Source organism: Larimichthys crocea, chromosome XX (assembly GCF_000972845.2).
Source record: "Larimichthys crocea isolate SSNF chromosome XX, L_crocea_2.0, whole genome shotgun sequence".
In the NCBI taxonomy this organism is placed as follows: domain Eukaryota; kingdom Metazoa; phylum Chordata; class Actinopteri; family Sciaenidae; genus Larimichthys; species Larimichthys crocea.
Genome location: NC_040030.1, coordinates 13,155,436 through 13,169,079, shown reverse-complemented (window position 1 = coordinate 13,169,079; position 13,644 = coordinate 13,155,436).

Sequence of the window (13,644 nt, the reverse complement as noted above, 5' to 3'; positions counted from 1 at the left end):
AAGAGGATGGGGAGCTAGCCGTAGGAGTGAAGGTCTCTGGCCATCAAAACTAAGTACACCTCTGACCCCTTTGTGTTGTGCAGGAGTACATTTCCAAGAGCGCAACACTCAAGCCTGTGTTTCATCATGACGTCCATTTTAGTGTTTTCTGTCTCTACGTGTGCTCTCTCCCTTCATGCCTCAGCTCCCTCCTCACTCTACATTTCTACCTTCTTTACTATTTTTTCCCATATTCTCAGGTGAAATGTGACAATAATTGACCTGCACTGTCCAGTCAGTCTGTCCCTTTTCTACCGCTCCTCTACTGTCTGCCTTTTCTCCGAGCTCTGTGAATGTGGCAGGAGGAAACAACACATGGACATTTTCAAAAAAAGGGAGCTCAAGTGTCTAAAACGAGCTTCCAGCGAAAGAGAGAAAGGACTATAGCGTCCTATTTGCATGAGCAGACAGAAGGTTAATAACACAAGCCCTGCTGTGACAAAGGAGAAAAAGAACATAGAGTAGGTAGGAGGGATGGAAAGTGCTGATCCTCCATTTCTGACTCCTGAGAATCCATCTAAGACACGAGGGAGGAGCGTGGAAGTAATTAGAGCCCTGGATATATGATGGGCTTCATGTACAGCACCACATCCCCTTTTTTCCTCTGCAGCACCTCATTTCCCAGAATGTATGTTGGAACGGGACAGCAGCAGCAGCTGCACCAACTGCCACATTTTGAAAATGTGTGTGTTTTACATCAGTGATTACGGACCACGGGTGTTTGTACCCCTGGGGATACTTCGGTAGTTTCCGAGGGGGAGGGCTGATCTTTGGTGTATTTACAACAATAACCAGTAAGCTTACCTGAGTGAGGTGTAACATGGATCTGTAAGTAATGTTATTAAAAGAAACTAATTAAGAGAAGTACATTAACTGTTAAAAGAAATAGCTAAATAGTTATAGTTGGACAAAAAGTAGTAGATAAATTGTTAAAAAATAGTTTAAAGTAGAAGATAAAGGGTCGAAATAGCAAAATGAGATTAATAAATGGTTGAAATAGTTAGATAAAAGTAATAAATGCATGGTGGAGATAGTATATACAAATGCAAACTTGAAATTCATTGATTCTGGTGCCCCCTCTCATTCACTGTCTATGTCGCTCAACCAATCCACACTCTTTTTTTAATTAAAGCAAAGAAACAGCACCTAAACAGTGAGAATTTTATAAAGATCTGTATTTTTTTTTTTTTTTTTTTGTGTTACATAACATCACGTTAAAATGCCACCCATGTGAGCATATTTGGAATATAACAGGTGGTGTTGATGAAGACAAAAAAAGGCTGAGAACCACTGTTTCACATGATGCAAACCATGAAAGCGGTTTGTTGTGTCTGGAAAAGGGTTCAGTGTGACAGGGAGACAGTTCTGTGTGGGAGGTGGCATCAAATCAAATGTCTCCGCTATCTCTTTCAATATTCGTTTTTTGGCGAGGATGCCGAATTACTTCCTGACAATAAAGCGTCTCTGAGTTGAACAAACAGCACAGGCAAGTCAAGTACAGTTAAAAGAGGCGAAAAACAAACTAAAAACGCTGTTATCAACCTGACGTGCAAAGCAAACAGCGAACGCGGCTCGCTTGTAGAAGTTTAGAGAGCTTCTTTTAGCCATCCTCTGTTCTCCTGCATCATGGCTGAAGAGTGCAGTTCAGAAGTCACCAGAGGGAATTGATTATCAACAGGCGGGGGGCTGGATCCTTCCCTGCTCTGGCATAATGAAGCTCTCTATTTTGGGACCATCAGGTGTTTTTTAGGCTTCTTGTCGCTATTCCTAGGCTCTCTTTGCTTCTTTCTCTGCATCCTCGGATCATACCAGCCCAGATATGAGTGCACTGGGAATACGGCATGAATACATTTTTTTTTTTTTTTAAAGTTTAATTCAAAGTTACAAAGCTCTTCTTCAACAACGGGCTGCAAACTAAATCCGCATTGCGATAGTTTTGCTATGACAGTTGCTTCAACCGCATGGATGGAAACAAACGGCTTTGACAATTAAACGCGCAGGTGCGCGAGCGACAGACACATACAAAGACATACAAACAGCCTATAAATAGAGGTGATCCATGGCAACCTGAGATTTGTTGTTTGTCGTCACATGCTGCTGAGAGCGAGGGAAGAGCGGGGACTTAAATAACACTGGGAGATTGGTTTGTGTGAGAGGCAAAGTCAAAACAAATTACGCCTTTTCTATCACTTTGGGCCCACCGGTAAAGCATCTGAAATAGCTTTGTGCCTGGGGACATTTTACCGCTGAAAGAATACGGCAGCAATATCCTCCGAGGACCTTAAAAAACAAAGGGATGAGGGAAAAAGAGGAGAGGATGGGGAATGAGAGGGTTTAGTTTTACTGCGGATCACAGGTGGCGTCTTGACCACCTAACTAACTCTTTTCACTTTATTCTTTCCCGTGCCTCCTCCCGCCGCCTGTCTCTTCCTATCTCGCCACAGTGCACTGCTGTCACACTGAAGGTCTCCTCGATTGAAAAATGTGAAATACTATTACACTGACGCATCCTTTTCTTTCCTTTATATATATTTTTAAAAGCTGGAGAGGGATGGGCTTTGGGGGTCCAAATCATTCAACAATGTTCAAACATAATGAATATGGAATTCATACTCTTCAGAGGCAGCCCTGAAGGTTTTATCCAATTTCTATCCAGTTCCAGCTTGTTGATTTAACTTGTATTTCAGGCAAACAAGTTAGAAAGAAATTTCTGCCTTTCTCTATTTAAACTGACCTTCAGCAGACCTTTCACTTTCCTCTCTCCTTCTAATGCTAATAACCGGTAGAAAAGCACGGGCTTTGCATTTTCCCCGCGCTCTGTTTTTCCTTTGCAAACATGAGCGCTGTAGCAACATGAGATATATATCAGGCTTTAATTGATTTTTGTTTTGCAGGATAAAGTAATTCGGTGCAATTGTTTCAGTTTGGCGGCGTATTTGCACTCGCTCCCATATGCTGTTCATTAATTTGCAGCTAGTGGGTGATTTATCAACCTATTACACTTGGGCTTGTGCCCTCGACACACACGCAGACACACACACACAGTTTGTTCCCCCTTGGTATCTTGAGGAGGCATACATGTGGCACCGTTTTGGTGGCTGGTGCTGTAATGGCTGTGCTAAAGGGCTGGGTGTGAGCCAGGGCCTGTCCGACTGCAGATGGATGGACCCACGGGCTGCGCGCACACACACAGGCTGCTTGCCCTGGCCCGGCCCCGGACTAGCCTGGACTGGCCCGGCCTATTTGGGAGCCAGAGCAAGGCTAAGTGGGGCACTAAATCCAGGACTAAATCAAAATGCTAATACCCCAATATTAAAATCACTAGTAATTACTTGATTCTACAGCACAAGAGTGCACCTATGTTTGTGTTGCATTAATTATAAGTCGTGGTATAATGAGTGCATGAAAAGCATGCAATGTAGAGAATGTAAAGAGCTTCAAATCTCTGGCTTCTTGAGGAATGCAAAGCAAAAATAAATACCTTCTACTTTTAGCCACTTCTCTTCAACTATAAATCAACCATTTATTTACTACTTTACCTATTTTAACAGTTTAACAATTACTTTTAGCTATTTTACATTACACCAACCATTTTAATATTAAATATGGATCCAGACTCCAGGTTGGTGGAAGGTATAAAAAAAAAAAGACTACTGTACAGTCAAGCCTTAGTAGCCAACTTACTGGCTATTGTAAATATACCAAAGATCAGCATTACATTAAATAAATATACTTAATATGAGCACACGAAATCTTTTTGTATGCACAAGTATAAAGCAGGAGAGAGATTATTTTGTTTTATATTTGTTGAGATTGAATGACTCAGCTCAATAACTATTTTAATATCACGTAGCCCTCGTAGCAGTTTGTAATATTTCATCACTGCTGACATATGCGGTGTTATATTTTGGTAACACCTGTGCTACATATGCTGTTGTTTGTGAGAAATTCATAAGGGAGGAGAAAAACATTTCTTTTGTTATGATTGTTTTGGCTAAATGGATTTTTTTTTTTCCTTTTACAAGAGGTAGTTACAAAATTACAAACTGAACAATAAAACTGTCTCTGGCTGTGAGTTTCACAGGTTTCACAATGTGACACACAGTGGGATTTTGAAGGGTGTGCGATGTTTGTTGGACTGGATGTCAATGCCGACTGCCAACGGTTTGCGCAATTTTGTTGAAAACGAAGAGAGTGAAAAGGCAGACGGCCTCTGTGTTATTGATTTTAGCGTGAAAGGCCTAAAGTCTCGCCTTTTGAATGAGCTGATCTTTCGACGGCTGCTTTTCTCTTTTACCTCGACAGCCAGCAGCGAGCATTTCAAGAGGAGTGTGAACTACTCCGATTATTTACACATTTCTTGAGCAAAGAGTAGCTGCACACACTAGCACTTACATATGACTGTTAATAGCAATTATTTAAATTCCAACACTTGTTTTGTCTCTCGCTCTTTCGAGTGAATTCTAAGCGTGATGCCACTTGAAGAGGTTTAAATTGCTATTAGGTAAACATCTTTACTTAAGCATATCATTTATTGAGCACAAGCTGTCTTTTCTTTCTTCCACATCCTCTAAAGATTGATCAAATGGCTGCTTGAGATATCTGTATGTTCATGAAAGCTGTTTCTGAAGTTCACAGCATATCTTAGACTGTGTATAGAGTCTACTACAAGTTGCATGTGTGTCTTTGAGCAAGGCACCAGGCAGTGAACTATATGGGCTGCAGGTCAGCTTGTGTTCTGAGGAAAGAAACACGAAAGAAGGAGCATATGAGTTGTACTTTACATCTAGGGGCTGTTTTTAAAGAGATATTTTTTTTAGCCTTTTTTGAGCTTCATTGTATAGAGACAGCTTGAAGAGTGACAGGAAATGTGGGGAGTTAATGATTACAAGTTAATGCTACTATGTCAGGGCTGCCGCCAACACTCCTATGTGTAACTTGTAGGTTATAAGTTAGGTTACACCTATGTAAGTTATACGATCTAATACATTTAATTTGAAGATTTGCAGTATTTAAGTTAGAACTGCCGGACAGTCGTGGCTTGGTTTTTGTGTTGAGCTTGCCTCTCATGTAAATAAATGTAACGTTTTTGTTGAGGTATTTTCTTTGTTACCTGAGGACCAGGCTAGATTTAGTTGATTTGCAGATTACCACACACTAAGATGTGTTTTTGTTAGAAGCACTAAGCATAGGGATGCTGTTTCTCTGCTTTAATTAAAAAAAGAGTGTGGATTGGTTGAGTGACATAGACAGTGAATGAGAGGGAGCACCAGAATTGATGAAGCTGGTTAATCAGTGAAATAAAAAGTTAATTCCTGATTCTTTTGTAGCGGTTAAGTTCACCACAAATAGGCGCGGCCCCAGCGGCAACCCTCACCTCCCATCCCACACAACAGCGCACAACCCTGCAGCGATTTGTACCCCGAGAGAAGTCTTCCTTCATGGCTGAGCTGCTGGACGTAGGAAAACCACCACGCACAGCTACACAAAACGCTGTCAATCCATAAGCAGAGAGGCCTCTAAGCTAATAGTGCTTTTATTCCTTTCTCTGCAAAGTACTTGCAGTTGTTGAATCAACCCTAATTAATTTTATGCAAGTATTTCTACTTAATGAGCTATAACATGCAAAACCACCAACCCTTTCCCTCTTAAGGAATCAATATTTCCACTAAAGGCTTTTCATTAGCCAACTTTCACAGTGGCCTTGCTTTACTTAAGGACGCATTGGTGGATATTGTCACTGAGGTTTATCTCACGCACAAACACAGATTCCTGAGCTGGTTAATACTTTGTGCTTTGTGTAGGCGTAAGTGACAAGAACCTCACTCTCAGCTACTACTGCATTAAACAGAGCAGGGTTAAGCCTCCAGACACGAGCACACACACACACACACTCAAGACCAGTATGCAGATGAAATCGTAGCCGACATTAATAGGTAAACACACCAAAGTAAATAAACTCCATTAAAAAACTGACATGTTTAATTTAGCTGAGCTTCTTTTCGCCTTATCGGCTCGGCCGTGTTTTTCTTTAGAGAGAGGGATGCGAGGGGAGCGGAGAGGGTGCGCTGCAGGTAATTATACTCCATACACTTGTAATCTGGGGGTCAGCCCGAGTCCCTCCCCTTTGTTCTACAATCAATAGCCTCGGAGGAGGTTGTGAGAGTGAGGAAGAGAGACGCAGAGGAGGCGAAAGGGAAAAGACGGAGCGAAAAAAATTTGGTAGGTCCTTATATTCAGCATTAATTATTTAACAGCATGAGTGTGGGCAGGAAGGGGAGCAAAAAAAAAAACACAGTAGAACACAAACACTTGCGTAGTCAGGTGCAACAGGGAAATATCTGGTGGCATTACCAGGCACAATCACAATAAAAGATCTGAAGACGGTTGGAGAGAGAGAAATAATCACTTTACAGCGATCTGTGGGGAAAGAAACAGCACTGACTTTATTGTCGCCATCTAGCAAGATAACTTTTTTGAGTTTATTTGACAGTAGAATGGCGACAGATCTAGTAATAATAATAAAAAAAATTTAAAAAAGGAAGCAGAGCATGAAAGAAAGTACATCACTATTCTTCCTTGAACCTGACAGACAGATCTTTTATTTTTTAACAGTCTCCTACCTGAGCACTGCATTCCCCTGCAGGTACCTAGAGCAGCAAGTGAAGTTATATCCCCTTCCCAAAATAAGAGCCTCACTGTAAAACTATCTATAGATAGAACACATACAGTTTATAGCAGTATTTGTGTGATTATTTTTCTATTAAATTTTGACCATTTTTGTTTAATTTTATGACAGATTGCTTCCATATTTTAGGGTCTATTTGGATCTGGCCCATCTGTTGGCCTTCCCAGAATTGACTCTCTAAGGTAACCTTGAGGCTTCTGACTACTCAATACAACACTGACACCAACCTCCATAAACCAAACCATACGTTTTAAGGCTGAATCTCATTTCCATTATTGATTTTTCTGCTAATTATTTTCTTGATTGATCGATTAATCGGTCTATAAAATGGTAGAAAAATGTCCATCACAATTCCCTCAAATCTAAGGTGTCATCTTTAAATTGTTGCGGTCAACAAATGTAAATGTATTCAGTTTACCATCAGAGAGGTGAATCTGTAGGAAATCTGTAGGACTTAAAAAGGTTTAAGAATTATCAAAATAGTTGCCAATTTTGGTCATTCGAGATGATCAACTAATTGTTTTGGCTCTAGATGTTCTATTAGATTAGAACATGTTAAATTTAAAAATTGGGAAGCTTTGTTGGAGCTATACACAGCCTGAGGGCAGGCACGGCCTCAGAAGAGTTTCACTGTAGCTGAAGCTTCATTTTCTTTTCACTTTGGCTCATAAAACAGTTCTGAATTAGATTCTTTTAATTTGAAAAACTTTTGTCCTGCTCCCTGATCCAAATCCAACAGGTCACTGGGTTTTGGGTCGGTTTCAGGCCTTTATGTCGGTGTAATTTGTAATTTAATTGTAACTTATTAAGAAATTTCCATCTCTAGGCATGTCATATGTTGCAAGTAATAAGATTTAACAAAGCAAACCATAGTTTCTAGTTGGGTTTGAGTCTCAGTGTTATTGGGAAACCCCACCGGTCATGTCATTTTGTGACCGCAAAGGTTTTTTGGCTAGTTCTCCATGACTTCAAACCACACCGTTTTGCCCAAGAGACTTTGTTATCTTGGTCAGATCCGGTCACTTTTCATTGATTCTTGGTGCTTCTAAATATGTTACAAAGTTAAATTGTTTCCATTTTGGCTGTTCTTACGATGGGCAGTTTGCAAAAGGTGTTATATTTTGAAAATCAGCAGGATTTTCAAAAGTAGGATCTATGTCGTTTCTGTTTCTGCCTTCTGGCCAACTCGAGCTGCCTACCTAATTTATGGAAAAACTGCAGGTATTTGGAAGAAAAATCCAGAAATATGCAATCACCAGATTTCAGAGAACTCCTTGTAGGACTAATACAGGATGTGGTCAAATAAAGTAAATTATCTATGAAGTACTTGTAATACACAAAGGTGAAAACAACGATCCTACATGACACAAACACAGATTAAAACACAGTGTTTGTTCGTGCATATCCATATATGTATGAATGGATAAAGGACACCACCTCAGCAGTGGAATCAAGATAGAAGCGCATTGTTTCCCTCTCAGCTGAAATAGGAATCTGTCTTGGTCCTGCGTTCTCTTCCTCAGCCTCAGAAACAGAGCGAGATAAGGAGGGACGCTGCTGCAGTAATGTCAGTCTTCGGCCAAATGGATAAACCTGGATGGCAGGCTTTTCACGGGCGATAAGGATGTTACTGCCACAGATCTGTGGGAGACAAGAGTCAGCTTTTCTAAAAGCCGTAGAGAATGAGGCCCAGGGCTTCACAACACGGAGCACGGTTAACTGATGCCACAGTTTTCAAAGATCTGAATGGTAGTAACGACAAGCTCGAGGTATCTTTATTCTGGCTGTCTTTGGGATTGATGGTAGCTTGGTTATAAAACGCGTTCGCTTTATGTAGACACTGACAGCTAATGTCACTGTGGAGACTGTTCAGATGCCTCAGACTAGAGACCAGTTTTATTTCAGGTACCGTGCTGCCATTTATGGACGTGATTAGGCCTTGATGTATACGGGGTGGGAAAAGTTTTGCCTGTTATGCAACCGCGACTTGCCACGCCACCTCAACCCAGACAGAGCGGGGTGTGGCGTTTCTGACAAGCCCGCCACAAATCATTGCTTTGTTTCATCTCATCAGTGCTTTGATGCGTGAGGCGCCAGCGGGGGAAGTATGATTATTCAGCTAAATTCTGCAAGGGAAATTACAGCTCTGTGGCAGCAGGTGCATCTACAATCAAGCCACCCGTACCCCCCCCCCTCCGATCTATCTCATCCTCAGGCATAAACAGGCACGCAAATGTGGACACATATGCCACAACACACACCTGTACATAAAATACATACGCACGCATCAAAACAAGCCCGCGCATTTGCACCTGGCTCTCTTTTTCCGTCTGTGTCGCACGTGCACAAATCCTTCTCTGCGTCCCCGCCATCCCTGGAAAAACACAGGCAAGCGCCATCACCTAGCGACACAGATCCGCACATGATCTCACCTCAATGCAGTGAGCGGTCGGGCAGGAGCTGCTCCAGAAGAGGTAATTCTGTTTCTGTTTGTTCAACAGAGAAAAAGGGAGGGGAAGATAGGAGTAAGAAGTGTGTGTGTGTGTGTGTGTGTGAGGAGGTGGTGTGTAAATCTAACATAGGGGGCCCGTGGCAGAGCCCCTAGGATCAAATCCAATTCTGGCAAGATACACATTAAGCCCCGTCAATCACAACAGTGTCCTTGGAATGCGGCAGAATGGTGATGAGAACGGCGGGGGAGTCGCTTTTCCACAAGAGCCGGGGATGAAGCCACTTAGACGCACATCTGTGCAGGCATGAGTTCCCATCAGCCTGAGGGGGTCCCCCATATTTAAACCTGCCCAGAGACACGTGCAACTGTAGGACATGATCCGGGAGTCTACATCTCAACTCAAGTATTTTTATACTCGGTTTATCTTACTACCTTTAGGCCAACAAAAAAAAAAAGAAGCACATATAGGATGAGAAGGCTTTGTAGTGTTTAGACTTTAATGTAGGGAAGAAACATTTTTAGAAAATGAGCTGTTCAATTTTTAAAGACTTTCCTTTTGGTGTTGTCTTGGTAAACTTTTCTCAGGGCGGTGGAGGGTGGGGAGATTTACACCTGACATGACCTCTTTGTTTTTAAAATCCTGTTATAGCCTGATCGGACTGGAAATATATTCTAACCAGGACATTTTACAGTTTAAAAAACATTAGATGCTGTATATATATAAAAATAAAAAATAAAATAAATATGATCAGCAGAGGGTTTAACTTAAGATGTTGACTATTTCTTGTATCTTTTTATGTGTATTTTTCATCTTTTGTGAACCACACTGCATTGCAGTGCTGTATAAATAAAGCATCATTATTATTATCATTTTCCTAGTCCTGGGTTTTGTTTGTTTGTTTTACGAGTGATGATAAAATGGAGTGTGAGATGGACTGGCGGGTTGGCACAGTGTTGGTAGTACTGCAGATGCTGTACTGGACCGTTGTGGGGAAGAGGGAGCTGAGCTGGAAGGCAAAGATCTCATTTTTCCGGTCCATCTACGTTCCAACCCTCACTTATGGTCATGAGCTTTGGGTAGCGATTGCAGAAACATGCAGCCTCCGCCGGGTGGCCGGGCGCAGCTTTGCTGCTGTGGTTTAGGCATCTGATTAGGATGCCCTCTGAGTGCCTCCCTGTGGAGATGTTCCGGGCACTTACATCTGGAAGGAGACCACGGTGCAGACTCAGAACCAGCTGGGATCCCCCAGAAGGAGTTGGAATGCTTTGTTGGTAAGAGGGACGCCCTGCTAAGCCTGCTGCCACCGTGACCCAACCCCAGGTAAGAGGAAGGAAACTGATGTATGGATGGATATTGTTCTTATTAAAAGAAAGTTTGAAAGGATCAAAATCGATGCAGCACCACAGGTATTGTAGTTTTGTTTCCATACATTCTTTCCTGCTTGTCAAACCAAGTGCCTACATTACCCAGGATGCAACACAACCACAGACAGATCAGACAGTGATTCGTATGTGGTGGCTAATGAAGCCTTGAGCTGCTCCCATCAACTCAACAGAGATGAGTAGGGGGCTAGAGAGATTCAAATAAACTCAACAACCCCAGATTTTGTTCTCATTTTCAAAACAGACTCAAATGACATCACTCGAGGCAATTTATCAGACTTCAAGCAAGCTCCCTCTGGAGACACAAACTGCTTTTTACAGCTTTTTTCAATAAGCAGTCGAACTCCACCAGACCTGTAAACAGACTTTGATGTGTAAAATTGATGCAGTCCCCCTTTAAAAGTGCCAAAACACGGAGGGGAATATGTCTGTGAGGTAAACATGCATCCAGACAGACACGTTCATGCGCGCTGCCCGCCAAAACCCGCGCCAAAATGCACATCCTAAAATCTAATTTAACTCTCAGCAAAGAGGAAAATCACATGCTGTTTGGATCGCAGCGTGAGTTCATTCAGGCTACAGTGGAAGCGACAGTTAGCCTATTTACTTTTATTCTGGACTTTTGCTAATTATCTTAACTACACAAGTAATTATCTTTCACATCAAAGCGCCTCGCTCTGAGCCCTGCTGGTCCCCTCTAACTAACCAACCAACCACCCCCTGATAAACACACACACACATACACACACACACACATATCATCTCCACCACATTTCCGGAGCCGACTAAATCATGACATTAACACATAATTAGACGGTCTCGTGGCCGCTTTTGATGAGGGCACATGTGACGAGCAGCCGCCCATGAGTCGAGTTAGAGATATCACATGCAGATTTAACAGGAGTTATTAGATATCAGGTGCTAAGCTGCACGCTGAGGGAAAGCCTATACATTTTGCTCTGGATTAGCAGTAAATAAATGACACCCCAAGGGACCATTGATGAATTATAATTTTTTGGCTTCACCCGTGCTGAGCAGCTCTTTCATCTCATCCATTAGCGGCGCGCTTTTCTGATCACTCTCTTAAATGTGCGGCGGTGGAGCTGCTGGTTTGATCACGGCCCCCAAAAAAGCCACGACTTTAATGGGCACGACCTCGCTACTGTGAATGTACAGCACATAGTATCTGTGCCGCAATATGCTTTAACTCACTTCATCTAATTCATTCAGCGGCGCCTCTGGGCTCATGTTTCCGCAAACAGACAATAATCAGGTCATCTGGCATCAGGCGTGAATCCTTCATTACCAATCTAACGATAATCTCTGCAGAAACATGTGACTGTAGGAGAAAATTTACATGAACTGCATTTAAATTCCTTTGAAGTTGTTTGTTTTGCTCACCTTGGAAACACACTATTTCTACTTCTCCTCTGTGGTAAGAAGTAAACGCACCCCATAAATATGTATCTACCAAGGGCCCTGTGCTATTCTGGCCCAGTGTTTTGAACATCGCCACTGGAGATTGAGCCTATCAGGGACCTGCTGAGAGAGAGAGAGAGAGATAGGGAGGAAAAGTGGTGGAAGGACTGGAAGGGAGCGGTGAAGGATAATATTTTTATGCGTGTTCCAAAAAATGAAAAGTGGACAGTTTGCGTGATGTTTAATGCAGGAGGATCAGGGCAGGGTTCAGAGTGTGTTTCCTTTATGAGTCACCTCACACACCTCCAAACTTTCTGTCACAAATAGGTCTTGGCTGCAACTCAGAATTTTTTTTTTTTTTTTGTCTTAAAGTCAAGGTGAAAATATGTTTAACCTTTTCAACCCCCGCCGATTCACAAGTAGATCCCTTAAAACAAACTCAATCTTTTTTTTATATTCCAGTACAGATCCCAAAGTCCCCAAAGACATCAAATCTGTCAGGTTGAATCTGGGAGGTAAGGTGTCAAATAATGTGTAAAATAATGCACGACATATAGAATATTGCCAGCTGGGAAAAGACATATTAGATTTAAACAACATATAGCTTCTGGAACAAGTTGATACTCTATCCATGTCGGAGAGACAAAATAAGATCAACCTTAAAGCTACTTGAGGGGAAATTTAAGAGTAAACTATTTGGTAAGTAACACATATTTCGATTATTGATTAATCTTTTGGTTCTTTTGCATTGTTTAGTGTATAAAATGTCAAAAACTTGTGAAAATATACCCAAAGCAGCTTCCCACATTCCAAGATGATGTGTTAAAATCTCTCGTTTTATCCGACCACAAATCCCAGAACCCAAATATATTCATAACAATGATAAACACGAAAGAAAAGCATTTGAGGAGCTGAGACTAGAGGGTTTTTTAACTATTTTTCCATGTCTGCTTTGGGTTTTATTGTCAAAAAAAACAACAACAACAACAAGCCTCGTCACGTGAATTAAGCTGGTGAGAGAAAGTCAAACATGCCAAGAAAATCTAAGAAAAGCAACTTTTCTTCTTCTTCTTCTTCTTCTTCTTCTTCTTCTTCTTCTTATTTTATTTGTTTTCCTCCCTTCTCATCGCCAAAATCTTGCAGGCAGAGGAAGAGTTATCAGGAATTAGTTGCCAGGTCTGACACTAGTGTGCAAACCCAGGCAATGCTTCCTGTCACCTCTCTACGCGGGAGCCAAAAGAACTGCTGGTGGCACGTTCAAGTGCGAGTTCCTAATAACCAGATGCATGAATATGGAATATGCGCGTGCACATTAAAGCCGTGCCTGCCTGCTTGTGAATACATGCAGAGGAGCGTATCTGTGTGCCAATGTGACATTTCCTCCCTGAACCCTGGTGACACCTCTGTGCGGGCGGGAGGGGTGAGGGTTTGGATTATCATTCCCCTGTCGTGCGCACACACACACACACACACACACACTCACCTGTTAACTGAGAGCTCTGCAGGCTTCCATAACTTCAGAGCCCTCCACCTGGATGCTATTGCAGGCCCGCGGCACCCTGCACCACCACTCTAATGAGCCCGCCTCAACTCAAGTCAAAGTCATCAGATGACACTGATGTGGGGAGATTGATATTCACGCTTGACTCGCCGTCCTCTCCAC